This window comes from Blennius ocellaris (genome assembly GCF_963422515.1).
Source record: "Blennius ocellaris genome assembly, chromosome: 1".
Lineage (NCBI taxonomy): Eukaryota > Metazoa > Chordata > Actinopteri > Blenniiformes > Blenniidae > Blennius > Blennius ocellaris.
Genome location: NC_137650.1, coordinates 1241063 through 1263233, shown reverse-complemented (window position 1 = coordinate 1263233; position 22171 = coordinate 1241063).

The following is a 22171-nucleotide window of genomic DNA, read 5'->3' as shown; positions in this document are numbered from 1 at the left end:
AAGACCAGCATTTAATACCTGTTTTATTGGCACTTAAGTTGCACCAGGACTTTGAAGACATCTTGTGTTGAGAGGAAAAGAAGGACAACGTGAAATGAGGTGTGAAATGACTCCTCCCAATGAACCTTAGCACCTTGTTTTCTCTAACTTCTGGCAACTGTGCCAGCAAACATTCTCTTCTTTTCACCTGAACAGCAGCTGGATATCATGAAGGTACGTTCACTTTCAAATAACTAAGTAGAAGAAGAAAAACACCTGGAACATTGTGATGTGATAAATGAAACAGTGCCGTTACTTGTATTGGGATCTTTAATGTGACGTGGATGTGTGCACAAGTGTTCAATACTGTGTTCATTGAACAGGATTTAATGAGATTCATGTTTGTTTCCAGCTGAAATTACACTTAAAACAAGAGTCAAACCATCGCATGTAGCAGCTTCTTGTCAAACTACATCATAGCCACTCATCATGTATGAGAAAATCAAAAAAACAGCATCTGCACACAGTCAATAATCACTTTGTGCTCAAATGGCTTCAATCTGCAGCATATTAAAGTGTTTAGTAGCATAAACTGCACACACACTTCCAAAACACGGAAAACAACACTGAGGGTGGATTGTGGGTTTTTACTCAAATGTGATTCACTGTGACATTAGTTATATGATGGCAGATGAAGGTGAATATAGAGTAGACTTTATATGTAGAATCCTTTTGTCCCCCACCATTATTGTAGTTGTGTTTTATACCTGAATGAAAACTAGAATTCAGATTTCAATCAAAGGAAATGTGATAGTCAGATCATGACTTCAGTCTTTCTGATTGTATACTTCGGTTTTTCAATAATCAAAGTGACGGATGCGACCTGGAGAAGATCAAATCCAGACAGGAGCTTTTGGACATTTGCAGTGTCATGTTATGTTAATCCAACATCACTTCATCAGCAACAATTGTCATTCTACATCTAAAGGTTGTGTACAAACTCTGTTGGATGGTTTGTTCTTCACAGATGTTTCCTTCCTGCATCGTGTTGTTGCTTCTCCTGTCAGGTAAACAAGTTCATTCAAAGCTTTTACAACGGCTCCAAATGTGTCCATCTGTTGATCTGGACTTCGGCTGTTTGCAGGAGGAAGAGCATTCTTCATCCACGACACCCAGAGCAGCCTGTGTCTGGAGGAGTCTGCTGCCACGCTCATTGTGACGCCGTGTAACCTTCACTCAGAGTCTCAGCAGTGGATCTGGATCAACCAGGCCATGCTGATGTGTGTGGCCTCGTCCAGATGTTTGTGGGCCCGGCCAGGAGAGCCTGGCCGCACCCTGCCCTGCAGCCTGCAGCAGGAGGAGGCTGCTGGCCTGATGTGGGACTGTGACCGAGACCGGCTGGTCAGCAGGAACTCCTCCCTGCTGCTGGCCATCGTTGACCAGCATGTGACCGTCACAGCAGACAAGCAGTCCAGGTGGAGGTCACTGGACGAAGGGGACATCTGCCAGGAAAAGCTGAGTAAGACTCTTCTTCTTAATCAGTTTGATTGAACACCTTTGAACCTAAACAGCTCCTATATGAATCCTCTACTCTGTATGGTGTACTAATATGATGAATGACAACAGTATTGTGTTCTAAATATACATTTTCCAAAAGTTTTTTACATAATGAAAAATCACTTTTTAAACCAATGTCAAAGGTAATTGATATGTCGGGTGTTTGCCATGTGACGGGTCCATGTCACTGGAGCAACATTGTTGACAGTTGGTAAAGAACTGCTTTTTTCAGTTGCATAACATCACCGAGCTCGGGTCAATGATGTCCAGAGAGGAGCTGGAAATAACCATTTCAATAGTCCATGCATTTGTGTCCTCACGCCTGGACTACTGCAACGGCCTCTTCCCGTGTCTCAACAAAACAGAACTGCTCGGTTGCAGTTCGTACAAAACTCCGCCGCCAGACTTTGAAGCCACACCAACAAGGTGTTAAGACAATATCCCTCCTCTGGCTTCTGTTCAGTTTAAAATCTTCCTGATTGCTGTTTGAGCCCTACATGGTCAAGCGCCTCCTTACATTGCTGACCTCATAAAACCAGGGTTGGGAGGGTTACTTGAAAAATGTAGTCCATTACAATTACAGGCTACCTGTCAAAAAATGGAATCAGTAACTTATTCTAAGTACTAAAATAAAAAAGTAATGTACCAGAGTACTTTTAGTTACTTTTGGATTACTTCACCAGCAAATATAAAAAATAAAGACAAGAAAGAATAGAATGTGGTCTGCTCAGTGTGTCGACTCGTCTTATACTCTAATTACTCTGAACAAGTTTTGAACTAAATCAAAACTCAGGAACCAATCAGGTGTCAAACTGATTTATTTTTAAAGAATCAAAACCACAATACAAATAAAGCTTTCAATTATTCAAGTCTTAGTCCTCAAAACTATTTCTATTCAAGAAAATGTGCTCATCTTTTTCAAAACTCTCTCTCGCTTTCTTTCTTTCTCTCTCTCTCGCGCTCTCTCTTTCTTTGTCTCTCTCTCTCGCTCTCTCTCTTTCTTTCTTTCTCTCTCGTCCCGTTTCCTCGTTGGTTTTCATGTTGTTGTTTATTTTCCAGACTAAATATAAAAGCTTGATGGATTTGAGAGGTTGTATCTGGCAGCATGAATCACTGATTGATAATAACTGAACAACCTGCGACTGAGTCAACCAGCAGACTTTAAAAAAAAAAAAAAGTTACGGTGCTTGTCGCCCCAATTAATCCCTAAAACACGAGATCCTCTAAACCAGGGGTGTCCAAACTATGGCCCACAGTTGGCTCGCAATCCATTTTTAAATGGCCCGCAGCAAATCCCTAAAAAATACTGGAATATGGCCCACACATGAAATTTGGTTTGGTGGTAGTGCAGGTCTTTGTTTGAACTCTTGGGGGAGCTACTGACTTCAATAAGGCAATTCATTCATCTACAAGACTAAATTAAGGAAAGAAGAGTTTTGTTACAGCGGACCAAAAAGTGTGTGTTTGATTTGTAATGAAAGTGCCACAGTGATGAAAGAGTACAATGTACGACGACACTATGAAACATCCGGCTTATAAATCCTCCACTGGTGTGACGAGAACGTAAGGTGGCGCAAATCACAGCTAGCTTACCTCAATGACAGTATTTTTCCCGTGCCAAAAGAACTTGAGAAAACGCCACAATAGCCAGCTATGAGGTGGCTCAACTCATTGCTCCACATGGGGAATCTTTCTCAGAGGGTGGCTTCATAAAGGAACCCCTCACTGAAGCGGCAGGAATTATGTGCTAAGAAAAAAGTCAGGAATTCGACAGTGTTAGCCTGTCAAGAAACAGTTGTGTGGCGAATCGAAGACTTGTCAGCAAACATAAAACATCAACTGTCAGACAAAACAGGTGCGTTTGATTTCTACTCCATTGCATGTGATGAGAGACAGACATCACAGACACCGCACAGTTGTTAACTGTTTTGCGGGGAATTGACAACAACCTTTGCATTACGGAGGAGCTGCTTGATCTCTGTGTCAAATGCAGTGGACAAGGTGGGACTTAAATGGGACAAGCTGTGTGGAGCTACAACGGATGGAGCTCCAGCTATGACAGGCGAGCACACAGGAATGGCCTCTATGGTGGGCGCCAAGGTGCAGGAGGGCGGAGGTGAGGCTGTCAAAATGCACTGGATCATCCACCAAGAAGCTCTCTGTGCCGACACAGTCCAGCTTAACCATGTGAAAACAGTGAACATAATCGAAGCACAAGGACTCGACCGCAGACGATTTGAGATGTTCTTAACTGATGATGCTGAATACGGGGACCTGCTCTGCCGTTAAGTGAGCTGGCCGAGTCGTGGCTCTGTGCTTCGGTGGTTTTATTGTCTGAGATCAGAGATGGACCAGTTGTTGAAAGAAAAGGACGGACCTCTTGACGAGCTGAGTGACCCTTTATGGCTGGCAGACCTGGTGTTTTTAGTTGATCTCACTGATCACCTCCACACACTCAACAAGAACCTACAAGGCAAGGACCAAGTCGTACCGCAGCTTTACGCGCACATGAAAGCCTTTGTTGTGAAGCTCCGACTCTTTGAGGCAAAGTTACGCACCTTTAATGTGGCGCACTTTTCCCACACTGTCCGAAATCACATGTGCATTTCCAAAGGCCGATCTCTGACAAAATAGGGAAATATGTGTCTGTGATCACATCTCATGATGGAATTTTCTCAGCGTTTCCAAGATTTGTCTGCCATTGAGAATGAAATCAAGCTGTTCGGAAGTCCCTTCAGGATAAATGCAGACGAAATGGAAGAAAGTCTGCAATTACAACTTATGCAGTGTGAGGATTCTCTTAAGAATCAGCATCAGCTTCTCTCCCTACCTGACTTTAACCCGAGCTTGGAAGAAGTCAAGTTTCCGTTGATGAGACGCCACGCAAAAACAACGATGAGTCTGTTTGTCTCAACATACATATGCGAACAAACGTTTTCTCTGACGACTCTGAACAAAAGCAGACTGAGAACTAAAATGACCAACGACCATCTCTGTGACGTCCTTCACATCTCAACCACCCAGCTGACTCCAGACCTGCCAGTCATCCCGCAGGGCAAAGCACAACTTCATTGTTCCCACTGAGTGCAACAATGGACCCGTGAGTTCAAAGTATGTGTTATTAAGCCCTATTACATAATAAATGTAATCGTTTTATGTTGATAGCACTTTCAAAACAAATATTAGCTGATAGCCGTTAACAAGCCAGACTTATTTGCATAAGAATCTTGAAATATATAGTATATGATTTGTTTGTTTTATCCGCACCCTCTTCTCATACAGGTCTGTCAAGCAGGACCACCATCAGAAGCAGTCAGAAGCAGCTGTTTTGAGAATGACCTTAATTGTTATAAAATAATAGAAATTGTATACTAAATTGTAGGCTAATTGACTTATATTACTTTAATAAACCAGGTGAGGCAATATGTACCTCAAGTCAAGTGAGTGGCCCGGCTGTTTGTGTATTTTTCCATATTTTATTTTCACCCTTGGTGAAAAAAGTTTGACACCCCTGCTCTAAATGTATTGAGAATGTCTTCCTACCATCAGCACCAGGTTACTGACAGGTTATGAGCTAATAAAACTAGTTGGTATTGGCAGGTTACTGACAGGTTATGAGCTAATAAAACTAGTTGGTATTGGCAGGTTACTGACAGGTTATGAGCTAATAAAACTAGTTGGTATTGGCAGGTTACTGACAGGTTATGAGCTAATAAAACTAGTTGGTATTGGCAGGTTACTGACAGGTTATGAGCTAATAAAACTAGTTGGTATTGGCAGGTTACTGACAGGTTATGAGCTAATAAAACTAGTTGGTATTGGCAGGTTACTGGCAGGTTATGAGCTAATAAAACTAGTTGGTATTGGCAGGTTACTGACAGGTTATGAGCTAATAAAACTAGTTGGTATTGGCAGGTTACTGGCAGGTTATGAGCTAATAAAACTAGTTGGTATTGGCAGGTTATTGGCAGGTTATGAGCTAATAAAACTAGTTGGTATTGGCAGGTTACTGGCAGGTTATGAGCTAATAAAACTAGTTGGTATTGGCAGGTTACTGGCAGGTTATGAGCTAATAAAACTAGTTGGTATTGGCAGGTTACTGACAGGTTATGAGCTAATAAAACTAGTTGGTATTGGCAGGTTACTGACAGGTTATGAGCTAATAAAACTAGTTGGTATTGGCAGGTTACTGACAGGTTATGAGCTAATAAAACTAGTTGGTATTGGCAGGTTACTGACAGGTTATGAGCTAATAAAACTAGTTGGCATTGGCAGGTTACTGGCAGGTTATGAGCTAATAAAACTAGTTGGTATTGGCAGGTTACTGGCAGGTTATGAGCTAATAAAACTAGTTGGTATTGGCAGGTTATTGGCAGGTTATGAGCTAATAAAACTAGTTGGTATTGGCAGGTTACTGACAGGTTATGAGCTAATAAAACTAGTTGGTATTGGCAGGTTACTGACAGGTTATGAGCTAATAAAACTAGTTGGTATTGGCAGGTTATTGGCAGGTTATGAGCTAATAAAACTAGTTGGTATTGGCAGGTTTACTGACAGGTTGTGAGCTAATAAAACTAGTTGGTATTGGCAGATTACTGGCAGGTTATGAGCTAATAAAACTAGTTGGTATTGGCAGGTTACTGGCAGGTTATGAGCTAATAAAACTAGTTGGTATTGGCAGGTTACTGGCAGGTTATGAGCTAATAAAACTAGTTGGTATTGGCAGGTTACTGACAGGTTATGAGCTAATAAAACTAGTTGGTATTGGCAGGTTACTGGCAGGTTATGAGCTAATAAAACTAGTTGGTATTGGCAGGTGACTGACAGGTTATGAGCTAATAAAACTAGTTGGTATTGGCAGGTTACTGACAGGTTGTGAGCTAATAAAACTAGTTGGTATTGGCAGGTGACTGACAGGTTATGAGCTAATAAAACTAGTTGGTATTGGCAGGTTACTGACAGGTTATGAGCTAATAAAACTAGTTGGTATTGGCAGATTACTGACAGGTTATGAGCTAATAAAACTAGTTGGTATTGGCAGGTTACTGACAGGTTATGAGCTAATAAAACTAGTTGGTATTGGCAGGTTACTGACAGGTTATGAGCTAATAAAACTAGTTGGTATTGGCAGGTTACTGGCAGGTTATGAGCTAATAAAACTAGTTGGTATTGGCAGGTTACTGGCAGGTTATGAGCTAATAAAACTAGTTGGTATTGGCAGGTTACTGACAGGTTATGAGATAATAAAACTAGTTGGTATTGGCAGGTTACTGACAGGTCATGAGCTAATAAAACTAGTTGGTATTGGCAGGTTACTGACAGGTCATGAGCTAATAAAACTAGTTGGTATTGGCAGGTTACTGACAGGTTATGAGCTAATAAAACTAGTTGGTATTGGCAGGTTACTGACAGGTTATGAGCTAATAAAACTAGTTGGTATTGGCAGGTTATTGGCAGGTTATGAGCTAATAAAACTAGTTGGTATTGGCAGGTTACTGGCAGGTTATGAGCTAATAAAACTAGTTGGTATTGGCAGGTTACTGGCAGGTTATGGGCTAATAAAACTAGTTGGTATTGGCAGGTTACTGGCAGGTTATGAGCTAATAAAACTAGTTGGTATTGGCAGGTTACTGGCAGGTTATGAGCTAATAAAACTAGTTGGTATTGGCAGGTTACTGACAGGTTATGAGCTAATAAAACTAGTTGGTATTGGCAGGTGACTGACAGGTTATGAGCTAATAAAACTAGTTGGTATTGGCAGGTTACTGACAGGTTATGAGCTAATAAAACTAGTTGGTATTGGCAGATTACTGACAGGTTATGAGCTAATAAAACTAGTTGGTATTGGCAGGTTACTGACAGGTTATGAGCTAATAAAACTAGTTGGTATTGGCAGGTTACTGACAGGTTATGAGCTAATAAAACTAGTTGGTATTGGCAGGTTACTGGCAGGTTATGAGCTAATAAAACTAGTTGGTATTGGCAGGTTACTGGCAGGTTTTGAGCTAATAAAACTAGTTGGTATTGGCAGGTTACTGACAGGTTATGAGATAATAAAACTAGTTGGTATTGGCAGGTTACTGACAGGTTATGAGCTAATAAAACTAGTTGGTATTGGCAGGTTACTGACAGGTCATGAGCTAATAAAACTAGTTGGTATTGGCAGGTTACTGACAGGTCATGAGCTAATAAAACTAGTTGGTATTGGCAGGTTACTGACAGGTCATGAGCTAATAAAACTAGTTGGTATTGGCAGGTTACTGACAGGTTATGAGCTAATAAAACTAGTTGGTATTGGCATGTTACTGACAGGTTATGAGCTAATAAAACTAGTTGGTATTGGCAGGTTACTGACAGGTTATGAGCTAATAAAACTAGTTGGTATTGGCAGGTTACTGACAGGTTATGAGCTAATAAAACTAGTTGGTATTGGCAGGTTACTGACAGGTTATGAGCTAATAAAACTAGTTGGTATTGGCAGGTTATTGGCAGGTTATGAGCTAATAAAACTAGTTGGTATTGGCAGGTTACTGACAGGTTGTGAGCTAATAAAACTAGTTGGTATTGGCAGGTTACTGGCAGGTTATGAGCTAATAAAACTAGTTGGTATTGGCAGGTTACTGGCAGGTTATGAGCTAATAAAACTAGTTGGTATTGGCAGGTTACTGACAGGTTATGAGCTAATAAAACTAGTTAGTATTGGCAGATTACTGACAGGTTATGAGCTAATAAAACTAGTTGGTATTGGCAGGTTACTGACAGGTTATGAGCTAATAAAACTAGTTGGTATTGGCAGGTTACTGACAGGTCATGCGCTAATAAAACTAGTTGGTATTGGCAGGTTACTGACAGGTCATGAGCTAATAAAACTAGTTGGTATTGGCAGGTTACTGGCAGGTTATGAGCTAATAAAACTAGTTGGTATTGGCAGATTACTGACAGGTCATGAGCTAATAAAACTAGTTGGTATTGGCAGGTAACTGACAGGTCATGAGCTAATAAAACTAGTTGGTATTGGCAGGTTACTGACAGGTCATGAGCTAATAAAACTAGTTGGTATTGGCAGATTACTGACAGGTCATGAGCTAATAAAACTAGTTGGTATTGGCAGGTTACTGACAGGTCATGAGCTAATAAAACTAGTTGGTATTGGCAGGTTACTGACAGGTCATGAGCTAATAAAACTAGTTGGTATTGGCAGGTTACTGACAGGTTATGAGCTAATAAAACTAGTTGGTATTGGCAGGTTACTGACAGGTTATGAGCTAATAAAACTAGTTGGTATTGGCAGGTTATTGGCAGGTTATGAGCTAATAAAACTAGTTGGTATTGGCAGGTTACTGGCAGGTTATGAGCTAATAAAACTAGTTGGTATTGGCAGGTTACTGGCAGGTTATGGGCTAATAAAACTAGTTGGTATTGGCAGGTTACTGACAGGTTATGAGCTAATAAAACTAGTTGGTATTGGCAGGTTACTGGCAGGTTATGAGCTAATAAAACTAGTTGGTATTGGCAGGTTACTGGCAGGTTATGAGCTAATAAAACTAGTTGGTATTGGCAGGTTACTGACAGGTTATGAGCTAATAAAACTAGTTGGTATTGGCAGGTGACTGACAGGTTATGAGCTAATAAAACTAGTTGGTATTGGCAGGTTACTGACAGGTTATGAGCTAATAAAACTAGTTGGTATTGGCAGATTACTGACAGGTTATGAGCTAATAAAACTAGTTGGTATTGGCAGGTTACTGACAGGTTATGAGCTAATAAAACTAGTTGGTATTGGCAGGTTACTGACAGGTTATGAGCTAATAAAACTAGTTGGTATTGGCAGGTTACTGGCAGGTTATGAGCTAATAAAACTAGTTGGTATTGGCAGGTTACTGGCAGGTTATGAGCTAATAAAACTAGTTGGTATTGGCAGGTTACTGACAGGTTATGAGATAATAAAACTAGTTGGTATTGGCAGGTTACTGACAGGTTATGAGCTAATAAAACTAGTTGGTATTGGCAGGTTACTGACAGGTCATGAGCTAATAAAACTAGTTGGTATTGGCAGGTTACTGACAGGTCATGAGCTAATAAAACTAGTTGGTATTGGCAGGTTACTGACAGGTCATGAGCTAATAAAACTAGTTGGTATTGGCAGGTTACTGACAGGTTATGAGCTAATAAAACTAGTTGGTATTGGCATGTTACTGACAGGTTATGAGCTAATAAAACTAGTTGGTATTGGCAGGTTACTGACAGGTTATGAGCTAATAAAACTAGTTGGTATTGGCAGGTTACTGACAGGTTATGAGCTAATAAAACTAGTTGGTATTGGCAGGTTACTGACAGGTTATGAGCTAATAAAACTAGTTGGTATTGGCAGGTTATTGGCAGGTTATGAGCTAATAAAACTAGTTGGTATTGGCAGGTTAGTGACAGGTTGTGAGCTAATAAAACTAGTTGGTATTGGCAGGTTACTGGCAGGTTATGAGCTAATAAAACTAGTTGGTATTGGCAGGTTACTGGCAGGTTATGAGCTAATAAAACTAGTTGGTATTGGCAGGTTACTGACAGGTTATGAGCTAATAAAACTAGTTAGTATTGGCAGATTACTGACAGGTTATGAGCTAATAAAACTAGTTGGTATTGGCAGGTTACTGACAGGTTATGAGCTAATAAAACTAGTTGGTATTGGCAGGTTACTGACAGGTCATGCGCTAATAAAACTAGTTGGTATTGGCAGGTTACTGACAGGTCATGAGCTAATAAAACTAGTTGGTATTGGCAGGTTACTGGCACGTTATGAGCTAATAAAACTAGTTGGTATTGGCAGATTACTGACAGGTCATGAGCTAATAAAACTAGTTGGTATTGGCAGGTTACTGACAGGTCATGAGCTAATAAAACTAGTTGGTATTGGCAGGTTACTGACAGGTCATGAGCTAATAAAACTAGTTGGTGTTGGCAGGTTACTGACAGGTCATGAGCTAATAAAACTAGTTGGTATTGGCAGGTTACTGACAGGTTATGAGCTAATAAAACTAGTTGGTATTGGCAGGTTACTGACAGGTTATGAGCTAATAAAACTAGTTGGTATTGGCAGGTTACTGACAGGTTATGAGCTAATAAAACTAGTTGGTATTGGCAGGTTACTGACAGGTTATGAGCTAATAAAACTAGTTGGTATTGGCAGGTTACTGACAGGTTATGAGCTAATAAAACTAGTTGGTATTGGCAGGTTACTGACAGGTTATGAGCTAATAAAACTAGTTGGTATTGGCAGGTTACTGACAGGTTATGAGCTAATAAAACTAGTTGGTATTGGCAGGTTACTGACAGGTTATGAGCTAATAACACTAGTTGGTATTGGCAGATTACTGACAGGTTATGAGCTAATAAAACTAGTTGGTATTGGCAGGTTACTTACAGTTTATGAGCTAATAAAACTAGTTGGTATTGGCAGGTTACTGATAGGTTATTAGCTAATAAAACTAGTTGGTATTGGCAGGTTACTGACAGGTTATTAGCTAATAAAACTAGTTGGTATTGGCAGGTTACTGGCAGGTTATGAGCTAATAAAACTAGTTGGTATTGGCAGGTAACTGACAGGTTATGAGCTAATAAAACTAGTTGGTATTGGCAGGTTACTGGCAGGCTATGAGCTAATAAAACTAGTTGGTATTGGCAGGTTACTGGCAGGTTATGAGCTAATAAAACTAGTTGGTATTGGCAGGTTACTGGCAGGTTATGAGCTAAAAAAACTAGTTGGTTACTGACAGGTTATGAGCTAATAAAACTAGTTGGTATTGGCAGGTTACTGACAGGTTATGAGCTAATAAAACTAGTTGGTATTGGCAGGTTACTGACAGGTTATGAGCTAATAAAACTAGTTGGTATTGGCAGGTTACTGGTAGGTTATGAGCTAATAAAACTAGTTGGTATTGGCAGGTTACTGGCAGGTTATGAGCTAATAAAACTAGTTGGTACTGGCAGGTTATGAGCTAATAAAACTAGTTGGTATTGGCAGGTTACTGACAGGTTATGAGCTAATAAAACTAGTTGGTATTGGCAGGTTACTGGCAGGTTATGAGCTAATAAAACTAGTTGGTATTGGCAGGTTACTGGCAGGTTATGAGCTAATAAAACTAGTTGGTATTGGCAGGTTACTGACAGGTTATGAGCTAATAAAACTAGTTGGTATTGGCAGGTTACTGACAGGTTATGAGCTAATAAAACTAGTTGGTATTGGCAGGTTACTGACAGGTTATGAGCTAATAAAACTAGTTGGTATTGGCAGGTTACTGACAGGTTATGAGCTAATAAAACTAGTTGGTATTGGCAGGTTACTGGCAGGTTATGAGCTAATAAAACTAGTTGGTATTGGCAGGTTACTGACAGGTTATGAGCTAATAAAACTAGTTGGTATTGGCAGGTTACTGACAGGTTATGAGCTAATAAAACTAGTTGGTATTGGCAGGTTACTGACAGGTTATGAGCTAATAAAACTAGTTGGTATTGGCAGGTTACTGGCAGGTTATGAGCTAATAAAACTAGTTGGTATTGGCAGGTTACTGGCAGGTTATGAGCTAATAAAACTAGTTGGTATTGGCAGGTTACTGGCAGGTTATGAGCTAATAAAACTAGTTGGTTACTGACAGGTTATGAGCTAATAAAACTAGTTGGTATTGGCAGGTTACTGACAGGTTATGAGCTAATAAAACTAGTTGGTATTGGCAGGTTACTGACAGGTTATGAGCTAATAAAACTAGTTGATATTGGCAGGTTACTGGTAGGTTATGAGCTAATAAAACTAGTTGGTATTGGCAGGTTACTGGCAGGTTATGAGCTAATAAAACTAGTTGGTCCTGGCAGGTTATGAGCTAATAAAACTAGTTGGTATTGGCAGGTTACTGACAGGTTATGAGCTAATAAAACTAGTTGGTATTGGCAGGTTACTGGCAGGTTATGAGCTAATAAAACTAGTTGGTATTGGCAGGTTACTGACAGGTTATGAGCTAATAAAACTAGTTGGTATTGGCAGGTTACTGACAGGTTATGAGCTAATAAAACTAGTTGGTATTGGCAGGTTACTGACAGGTTATGAGCTAATAAAAAGTGTTGGTATTGGCAGGTTACTGACAGGTTATGAGCTAATAAAACTAGTTGGTATTGGCAGGTTACTGGCAGGTTATGAGCTAATAAAACTAGTTGGTATTGGCAGGTTACTGACAGGTTATGAGCTAATAAAACTAGTTGGTATTGGCAGGTTACTGACAGGTTATGAGCTAATAAAACTAGTTGGTATTGGCAGGTTACTGACAGGTTATGAGCTAATAAAACTAGTTGGTATTGGCAGGTTATTGGCAGGTTATGAGCTAATAAAACTAGTTGGTAGTGGCAGGTTACTGGCAGGTTATGAGGTAATAAAACTAGTTGGTATTGGCAGGTTACTGACAGGTTATGAGCTAATAAAACTAGTTGGTATTGGCAGGTTACTGACAGGTTATGAGCTAATAAAACTAGTTGGTATTGGCAGGTTACTGGTAGGTTATGAGCTAATAAAACTAGTTGGTATTGGCAGGTTACTGGCAGGTTATGAGCTAATAAAACTAGTTGGTATTGGCAGGTTACTGGCAGGTTATGAGCTAATAAAACTAGTTGGTTACTGACAGGTTATGAGCTAATAAAACTAGTTGGTATTGGCAGGTTACTGACAGGTTATGAGCTAATAAAACTAGTTGGTATTGGCAGGTTACTGACAGGTTATGAGCTAATAAAACTAGTTGGTATTGGCAGGTTACTGGTAGGTTATGAGCTAATAAAACTAGTTGGTATTGGCAGGTTACTGGCAGGTTATGAGCTAATAAAACTAGTTGGTACTGGCAGGTTATGAGCTAATAAAACTAGTTGGTATTGGCAGGTTACTGGCAGGTTATGAGCTAATAAAACTAGTTGGTATTGGCAGGTTACTGACAGGTTATGAGCTAATAAAACTAGTTGGTATTGGCAGGTTACTGACAGGTTATGAGCTAATAAAACTAGTTGGTATTGGCAGGTTACTGACAGGTTATGAGCTAATAAAACTAGTTGGTATTGGCAGGTTACTGACAGGTTATGAGCTAATAAAACTAGTTGGTATTGGCAGGTTACTGGCAGGTTATGAGCTAATAAAACTAGTTGGTATTGGCAGGTTACTGACAGGTTATGAGCTAATAAAACTAGTTGGTATTGGCAGGTTACTGACAGGTTATGAGCTAATAAAACTAGTTGGTATTGGCAGGTTACTGACAGGTTATGAGCTAATAAAACTAGTTGGTATTGGCAGGTTATTGGCAGGTTATGAGCTAATAAAACTAGTTGGTAGTGGCAGGTTACTGGCAGGTTATGAGCTAATAAAACTAGTTGGTATTGGCAGGTTACTGACAGGTTATGAGCTAATAAAACTAGTTGGTATTGGCAGGTTACTGACAGTTTATGAGCTAATAAAACTAGTTGGTATTGGCAGGTTACTGGTAGGTTATGAGCTAATAAAACTAGTTGGTATTGGCAGGTTACTGGCAGGTTATGAGCTAATAAAACTAGTTGGTACTGGCAGGTTATGAGCTAATAAAACTAGTTGGTATTGGCAGGTTACTGACAGGTTATGAGCTAATAAAACTAGTTGGTATTGGCAGGTTACTGGCAGGTTATGAGCTAATAAAACTAGTTGGTATTGGCAGGTTACTGACAGGTTATGAGCTAATAAAACTAGTTGGTATTGGCAGGTTACTGACAGGTTATGAGCTAATAAAACTAGTTGGTATTGGCAGGTTACTGACAGGTTATGAGCTAATAAAACTAGTTGGTATTGGCAGGTTACTGGCAGGTTATGAGCTAATAAAACTAGTTGGTATTGGCAGGTTACTGACAGGTTATGAGCTAATAAAACTAGTTGGTATTGGCAGGTTACTGACAGGTTATGAGCTAATAAAACTAGTTGGTATTGGCAGGTTACTGACAGGTTATGAGCTAATAAAACTAGTTGGTATTGGCAGGTTATTGGCAGGTTAGGAGCTAATAAAACTAGTTGGTATTGGCAGGTTACTGGCAGGTTATGAGCTAATAAAACTAGTTGGTATTGGCAGGTTACTGACAGGTTATGAGCTAATAAAACTAGTTGGTATTGGCAGGTTACTGGCAGGTTATGAGCTAATAAAACTAGTTGGTATTGGCAGGTTACTGACAGGTTATGAGCTAATAAAACTAGTTGGTATTGGCAGGTTACTGACAGGTTATGAGCTAATAAAACTAGTTGGTATTGGCAGGTTACTGACAGGTTATGAGCTAATAAAACTAGTTGGTATTGGCAGGTTATTGGCAGGTTAGGAGCTAATAAAACTAGTTGGTATTGGCAGGTTACTGACAGGTTATGAGCTAATAAAACTAGTTGGTATTGGCAGGTTACTGACAGGTTATGAGCTAATAAAACTAGTTGGTATTGGCAGGTTACTGGCAGGTTATGAGCTAATAAAACTAGTTGGTATTGGCAGGTTACTGACAGGTTATGAGCTAATAAAACTAGTTGGTATTGGCAGGTTACTGACAGGTTATGAGCTAATAAAACTAGTTGGTATTGGCAGGTTACTGACAGGTTATGAGCTAATAAAACTAGTTGGTATTGGCAGGTTATTGGCAGGTTATGAGCTAATAAAACTAGTTGGTAGTGGCAGGTTACTGGCAGGTTATGAGCTAATAAAACTAGTTGGTATTGGCAGGTTACTGACAGGTTATGAGCTAATAAAACTAGTTGGTATTGGCAGGTTACTGACAGGTTATGAGCTAATAAAACTAGTTGGTATTGGCAGGTTACTGGTAGGTTATGAGCTAATAAAACTAGTTGGTATTGGCAGGTTACTGGCAGGTTATGAGCTAATAAAACTAGTTGGTACTGGCAGGTTATGAGCTAATAAAACTAGTTGGTATTGGCAGGTTACTGACAGGTTATGAGCTAATAAAACTAGTTGGTATTGGCAGGTTACTGGCAGGTTATGAGCTAATAAAACTAGTTGGTATTGGCAGGTTACTGACAGGTTATGAGCTAATAAAACTAGTTGGTATTGGCAGGTTACTGACAGGTTATGAGCTAATAAAACTAGTTGGTATTGGCAGGTTACTGACAGGTTATGAGCTAATAAAACTAGTTGGTATTGGCAGGTTACTGACAGGTTATGAGCTAATAAAACTAGTTGGTATTGGCAGGTTACTGGCAGGTTATGAGCTAATAAAACTAGTTGGTATTGGCAGGTTACTGACAGGTTATGAGCTAATAAAACTAGTTGGTATTGGCAGGTTACTGACAGGTTATGAGCTAATAAAACTAGTTGGTATTGGCAGGTTACTGACAGGTTATGAGCTAATAAAACTAGTTGGTATTGGCAGGTTATTGGCAGGTTAGGAGCTAATAAAACTAGTTGGTATTGGCAGGTTACTGACAGGTTATGAGCTAATAAAACTAGTTGGTATTGGCAGGTTACTGACAGGTTATGAGCTAATAAAACTAGTTGGTATTGGCAGGTTACTGACAGGTTATGAGCTAATAAAACTAGTTGGTATTGGCAGGTTACTGACAGGTTATGAGCTAATAAAACTAGTTGGTATTGGCAGGTTACTGACAGGTTATGAGCTAATAAAACTAGTTGGTATTGGCAGGTTACTGACAGGTTATGAGCTAATAAAACTAGTTGGTATTGGCAGGTTACTGACAGGTTATGAGCTAATAAAACTAGTTGGTATTGGCAGGTTACTGGCAGGTTAGGAGCTAATAAAACTAGTTGACAGAGTCCAGGTGTGTTTCAGTAAAGTCAGCAGGTTTTATCTACCAGATGTTTCTTCAGGTGAGACGTTCACAACACTTTCACTGCTGGAGGCGTCATTAACATTGTACAGAGAGGTGAAGAGGCTCCTCCCACTTTAAAACTAGTGATGAGAGCAGCTGGCTGCAGTATCCATGGCAACGCGTCAGTGCCGGCCAGGTAACAACAGTGTGTTGTTACCTGTCGGGAAGTGTTGCAATGCCAGAGGACGGATCATGTGACACTGCAGTTCTAGTTTATTCCATCTGATTTTCTATTGTAATCCCACTCAGTAATCCATGTTTTTATCCAATATACCTGTAATGAGACTACACATTTTTTTATGTACTGTAACGGATTACAGTTAAATCTTTTTTGTATCCTAATTACGTAACGCCGTTAAAAGCAGTCCGTTACTACCACACCCTTCATAAAGCCCTACAGCTGGACTCAGAGCTTGAGATCGTCCGGGCAGAACTTGTTAAAGGTCCTCCGTACCGGTTCTAAAACTCAGGGAGAAGATCATTCAAAGCTGCTATGTCCCAGTTTTGGCATGAACTCCCACTCGACCTGCGCTCTCTGGACTCATTGGACATCTTTATAAAGCGCCTAAAAACACAAAAAGCATTCTAGTCCAATCAACTCACACTGCCACTGACTCGACACTCGTGTTTTTAAGATGTTTTCTTATCTGTTTTTACTGTGAAACACTTTGTGACTGTGTCTGTGAACAGTGCTATACAAATGATTTATTTATACTTACTTTTACTTACCATGTGCCTGCAGGACTCAGGAGAGCCTCTGATGACACAGATGAACTTGAGTTTGCAGAGGAGCAACCAGGCGAGCTGGCAGCCATGAGCGAAGAGCAGCGCGAGCTCCTCCAGTGGTTCTACCGCACAGAAGACCGTAAGTGTGTCGGGAAAGAAGACAGCACCACACGCCAACCTCAGTCTCGTCACTGTTTTCTTCATTTTTCATCCAGAGTTTCTAATTCTACCCGTGCCCTGCCCACCACAGCAGTGTGAAAGTATTAACAAAGCTGTAATGTGACTGGAACAGTTTAATATGTTGCAGCCACCATGTGGAAGTTCGTGCTGCTGGGAGCAGCCTTCGTGTGTCTGCTGGTCGGCTTTCTCTTACTGGGAATGGGATCCATGGCGAACAAGTATGACAGCAAACTGTACACGTGGCTCAGTCGCTTAAAACATAATGCTAACATTCTTTTCTTGTGTTTGCACCAACAGGAGCAGAAAGAAGATAGCAAAGTACAAGGCGGCAGCATGTCTGGCTCAGAAAGGTGAAGATGAGGAACTGCAAGGATTTCCTTGTAGCCTTTCACACAGCATAGTGCAGGGAAGCCCCCCTGAGCCGGCCCGCTGGGACCACAGTGAGCCCAAAGCTGGACACATTGTGGTCACGTGGAAGGACGGCAACACCTCCTGCCTGTACTCTGATCACACAGAGGAGGAGCCGGAGAAACAGGAGGAACAGGAGGAACAGGAGGAACAGGAGGAACAGGAGGAACAGGAGGGACAAGAGGAGCTGGAGGACAAACAGACACCAGAGGACAGTCAGGAGCAGGAGCAGGTGACTTCAGAGTCGTCTTCACCTGGAGAGTGAGCTCTGCTCAGTCTCTGCATTCACTGTAATCTCATCCAGGTTGTCAGTGTGTTTGATATGACGATTGTCATTAGAACTGTAGTTCCACAACATAATCTTCAATAAAACCTTCACCACAGCACTTCGGGAGCTCATTCCACGTGGACACGTTTGCTTCACTTCAATGTTGGTGTGTGTAAGTGTACAAAAACAATGGAAACGATCTGCATGTTGCTCTCTCTGCTGAAATGTGTGGCAATGTAACACAGCTGACATCTAACCAGGCCAATTAGCTGAAATATCAGGAAGTTTGACAAGAGTTAAAGTACTAGAAGTAACAAATAAGTACGTCATGAAATAATTACTTAAATGTGTCATTAATTAAAATTTTAATGAAATACAGAAATGTGTTATTAATTCATTAAAATAGCAATTCAGTTTATGTAAAAAAAAGACAAACATATATAATAATTATGTCATGGTGTTCATCAATTTATTTTATCTGTCAAACTCACCCATCAAAGTTCGTGGGCGGATCCTCACACCTGATTGGTTCCCCGACACATCAAGTCAAGGCTGATAGAGCCCAGATGATGGATTCATGCAGAGCCAGTGCACATGTTTTGATATATGTTCATGTCTGTTCCTTCCTCGCAGCATCACAACAGAACACAGTGACAGATTACTATCGCCTTGGTAGTATGTGCGTCTATATGTAGTATATTTCGGTTGGTAGAGTGGTCGTCTCCCAATCGGAAGGTTGCAGGTTCTCTTCCCATCTCCACACGCAGAAGTGCCCTTGAGCAAAGCACTCAAGCCCAAATCACAGCCTCCACTGGTGTGTGAATGTGTGTGTAACGGTGAATGTGGTTAACGATGCATGAGCAGTTGAAAAGCACTCTATAAATGAAGTCCACCTACCTTACAGAAAAAGTGAAGATAGGCAAGTCGCCGAGCGCAGCTTCACTTGACAGTAGTACAAAGGTATGCTAATTAACTCAGAATTATACAAATCCTTCAACTGCGTGCTAGAGAAATTATACATTCTGATTTCGTGGAGGAATGCTACCAATTCTACAACACCAACAGCAGGATAGAGATAAACAAGATTTTGGTTCTTTTTTCATAGCCTACTTTTGAGTTGGCTAGGTCAGGTACAAAGTGTGTGTGTGTGTGTGTGTGTGTGTGTGTGTGTGTGTGTGTGTGTGTGTGTGTGTGTGTGTGTGTGTGTGTGTGTGTGTGTGTGTGTGTGTGTGTGTGTGTGTGTGTGTGTGTGTGTGTGTGTGTGCCAATACAGTTGGCTACTGTTAGCGAACACAATACTGTGTTACCTACCTAAATACAATACTGTTAGCTAACAACAAAGTGCTAATCTGGTCACACATTTGATCACTAATCTGATCACACATCATAATCTGTCAATGAAACATAAGTTCATACATGGAGAGAATACTTACATGTATGTTACTGGGTAAAGATGTCCTCCAGGGTGGTGAGACTGCTGATGTCACATGTGTAAGTGGGACAGCATTGACAGTCAAAGTTGCATTAGCTGTATAAAATGACATCAGATGTGTATGTGGGACTGTCAGAGTTGCTAAGAATTAAGTGTCATACAAGATTCCATAGGAACTGCTTGGGCTCATTTTTGACCCCCCTGTGGGGTAGTGATACAAAAACTGTAATTTCTTAAAATGAATGAAAAAATTAATAAAAATGCAAATGGCCCCATGTCACAAACATGTTTTATGAGGGATACCTGGAATATGAATATATTACAACTTTTCATTTTTAAACATGTTGAAGAATAACAACCCATGGGGTCATTGTTGACAGTCCAGTGACCACATTTCATTTTAAAATGTCAAATTTTAAATGCATTAACAGAAATGCTTTTTCATTTTCAGATTAAAACTGCATTTTTGACTCATAAATAGAATTAATATGAGTTAGATAATGCAGCCAGAACCTTGAAATGAAAAATGCATTTTAATTTTCAAATTTGACATTTCAAAATGAAACTCGGTCACTATTTGCTGGAGTGTCTTTTGAAAATTAAAACTTAAATGTCATTCAGATTTTGATTTTAATTAAGTCACAGAATAAGCAACCTTGAAGAAGAAAATAAAAATGCAAATTGGATAAATGATTATTAATTCTATTTATGAGTCAGAAATGCCATTTTCATCTGAAAATGAAAAAGCATGAAGAAGTTGTGACTCTGCTGCTGCAGCAGGACGTTTCAGAATGTTAGTAAAACATACTGTGTGTCTGAATATGTTAATCAGCTGCACTGAATATTTTCTTTACAAAGAAATGTATGTTTTAACAGCAAATAAATGACTATTCAGACCAGCTGAGTGACTCTGCACTGATCTCACTATGTGCATGCCACACTGAGATCAGAAAATGTAATGATCCTCTACTAATGATCAGAATTAGTAGCAGACAGGAGAAAATCCTGAACCTCCATTTAGGCCCTGTTTACACAATGATTACGAGTCTATCCGCAAAACTTTCTTCACTTTTGGGGGGTTCTTTTACACGACACCAGTGTGCAGATGCACTGTACCTGCAAAGTTTTTAATCCGGCTCCCAAAGTGGAACATTTCTTTCACGGCCTTTATTCCCTCCTGCAGACTGCTGGAGGCTATTTAGCCTGTTGCTGCACGTGTGCAACTCTCCCCCTCCCTTTCCCTTCCATCCCTTGTAAACAAACATGGCGACCCGCAGTGGTGTGCCTCACGGTCAGAATTCTAGATTTATCCTCCACATCAGTAGTTTTATAGTTGAGACTCTCCCCTGATAGCATCCGATGTGTCATCAGTCCATATGGATGTCGGGTTCTCTCCATTTTCTTCATGTTTATAGTGTATTCTTCTCTGCACACACGTCTGTGTGGTTTCATTACAAAATCAAGCAACGGCGCCCTCCCATGGCCCGGCAGAGTAACTACATCGTTGTCCCCATGTCTGCTGCTGCAGTGTAAAAACACTCCTTTTGTTTTAACGGATTAGGTGTTTTCACGTGAAACGCTGTCATGTAAACGGGGCCTTAGTCTAGGGCTGAAATGATTCTTTGAGTTATTCAAGTAATTTGATGACTAAAATTCCACGAGGCAAAATTCTCTGACTCAATGCTTCGTTTAAGGCGCTTCCGCTTTTCATGACATCATGTCCACGCAAAGCACGACATGAAAAAGGGAGAAGGAGACCGACGGAGACAAGAAAACTATGTAAACTGTCGAAAGTGTGGGGCGAGGGCTGCAACATCAATTAAATTCAATTATTAAAAGTGTTGGCACCGAATTTAATTATCGATTCGTTGCGTTGCGCGATTTATGCGTCACTCGGGCGGCGTTCGCACTATCCCAATCATCAAACCTGCGGCACGGCACTCGAGCTAACCGGCTAGCCACCAGAGGGCGCTCCCATGCGGGAAGACATCACCGAGGCGTGCTCCGGCAGCCCGCCGTCGGTTGGCGGCTAGCTGCCGGAGCTAGATGGGAGACAAAACAAACAAGCAGTGTGAAGCGGAGGATGTAAACAACCACAGAGGATTCATAAGGTCTGCCGCCCGGCTGAGATTACTGTTGTAACGTCACTGTAAAGCGGTAGCCAATGGATGGATGGATGGATGGATCTTTACATCTGTACATCTTTGTATTGATTCAGTTATGTGCTTTTAAATAATCATAACATATTTGATGTTTGGTTCCTTCAATATCAACTGGTCCTACAATTAGAATTTTTTTTTAAACCGATTCTATTAATCGAAAAAGTAATTGACCAATTAATCGATTATTAAAATAATCGTTAGTTGCAGCCCTAATTTAGTCATAGAAATAAATAAAAAAATACCCTCACAATTATCAAGCCCACACACAGAACTCAGACTCTGCAAAACCTACATTTGATCTGCAGTTTCTATCAGCACAACTTTGGAGACATGAACAATACCTCACAATAAACAACCAAAAAACAAAATAAAAAACATGGGATTAGCTGTTGCAAACTAACCAGCCTGCTGCTTTGAAAAGTAATATAAAAGCTTATATGCTTTTATATTACTTGTAGAATTTTAGAATATTTTAGAATATTTTACTTACAGTTCCCACATTAGCTTAATTAGAGATTAGCAGCTAATCCAGCGTCGTCCTGGCCGAGGTTGTGAAAACACTCCTGAAGTGCTGGAGCCACATATACAACTTTGGG